The following is a 2,097-nucleotide window of genomic DNA, read 5'->3' as shown; positions in this document are numbered from 1 at the left end:
TTTTTTTTTTTTTTTTTTTTTTTTTTTTTTTTTTTTTTTTTTCTGATGTCTCACCATATTACCATATAAAGTAATGCAGGTTTCACGTCTCCAACAGCCATATAGCCCAACACAATGATGTCAAGAACAGCAGCTTGTTCGATACCTTGCAAACCGGAATCCATCTCTTCTTTCAAAACAACATAATTAGCTTGAAGAAGGTCCATTGCATCTCTTTCCTTCCCCATCTTCACCATAGTTTTGGCCTAACAACTCTTGTAATTCCATCTCAAACTCTTTCATCTCATTAACATTTTTGCTTGAAGTATACCTGAATAGAAAGACAAAACTCAACTAAATTCTTCTTTTTTTTTTTTCAAATTAAACAAAAACATCAATCAAGTTCATGATCTCACCTTTGAACTTCAGAAACACCAACAAGTAGCATGAACTGAGGAGGAAACTGAATCAACTGGAGTCGATAAAAAATGGAAATACTCGACTGAGAACTTAACTGACTCGCCCTGAAAACCCAAAATCACAAATTCAACAGAGAGACAAAAGCCAAACAGTTTCAGATCCATTTTTTAAGAGAGGTATTGAGCTAAACCAAGTCACCTTGGATCAAACTAAAGCTACTTTACAGTAATTTGATACCAAACTCAGAAATTAAAAACACTAATCTTTTTCCACTAAAAGGCTAAACAACATACAAGCAACTCATAAGATACAATGATCAAGATGGTCTAAGAGTGTAGTTCATGTGAGTGGAGAATAGTAACGATAAAAAGCCTAAATGTATATGATAATATTTTTTGTCAACAGAAACATTATATATATTTATGATTTTTTGTTGTGTGTGTATATATATATATATATAACTTCATTGTATATAAAAAAGCTATATCATTAAACATATATATTACATATAGAAAATTTTAAAAAATTTTATCGTTCCATTGTTGGAATTATCTCGCATGGGTTAGACCTAGGTCTAGGTGAACTAACCTTGATTCTTATTGTAATCGTCAATAATATTACAAAAACTTAAATCACTGATATATGTAATGGTATTATATGGTAATAGCCAGTTAAAAAGGAAATAGTATATAAAGTTTTTACGCTATTGAGATACACAAGTTAGAGCAGACGCAAGCTTTGAATATTAATTCCACCCATCTCTTCACAACGTATTCCTTCACCTTCTTTTCATCGTTTCCGAATACATTGCACAACGTCTTGACGTAGTAAGAGGGGAACTTTCCTTACAACTTTAGATAGAACATGATGACACGGCTCGTTTCTCTACAATATTGGTCCTCGGTCTTTGGTCTCTCAATGGGTTCGGCTGAAAGGCTTGGTGGTTGCGACCGGGCAATTTCTCTTCTTATGCAAGCTTCCTCGAGGTTTATTGTCCCGGCTATGGAAGCAACAAAAACTACAAAGAAAGTCACAAAAAGGATGATGATGCTCATGGAGGTATTCATTGAAAGTGTAACAGAGCTCTGAAGGGAACATGCAGCTGTGGAGTGTTTCAGAGGTCTGACGTGATGACGTGGAATGACGTGATGATGTGGAGAAATATTGTGGACTTGGTGACAAGATTCGTGAGAAAGAAGGAAGAAGGGATCAAGATATACTCGAAGATATTGAGAGTATATTTGGTGAGAAGAGATAAGGGAAGATATTTCTTAGGATAAGGAATATTTCCTTTAGTTAGGGATTCACAAAGATCTAGGTTAGAGATCATTTGTGTAGGGTATAAAGAGACGAGGGCTAGCCGCAAAAAGAGTTAGCACTCGTGGGGATAAAGTGGTGAGAATTGTAAATCTTCAAGAAACAAAAAGCCTTGAAGGAGAGTGTGTGTTTTTTTAACTCTTTTAGATCTACACAGGGGGTTGTGTTAGATAGATAAGAGAGTGAGCTTAGTTTCAAGTCTTGTAAGAAACGGAAGATTTTATAAGATTGAATAAAGTGTTTGCTTGGCGCGTTCCAAGTGTTTTATAGTGTGTGTTGAGTTCTCTATACCTTTACAATTGGTATCAGAGCAAACACTTGATAAAAGGTTCTGGTATCTTTTTCAATAGGTGAGATCTTGTGACTAGGGTATGGAGAAAT

The 2,097-nt window shown here is 34.9% G+C and overlaps 1 pseudogene; it reads right to left on the bottom strand.

Moving 5' to 3' along the window:
• Positions 1,103-1,466, bottom strand: LOC104772601 (annotated as a pseudogene).

This window comes from Camelina sativa, chromosome 20 (genome assembly GCF_000633955.1).
Source record: "Camelina sativa cultivar DH55 chromosome 20, Cs, whole genome shotgun sequence".
In the NCBI taxonomy this organism is placed as follows: Eukaryota; Viridiplantae; Streptophyta; class Magnoliopsida; order Brassicales; family Brassicaceae; genus Camelina; species Camelina sativa.
The sequence above is the reverse complement of the archived record's forward strand: the minus strand, read 5'-3'. Positions and strand labels throughout refer to the sequence as shown.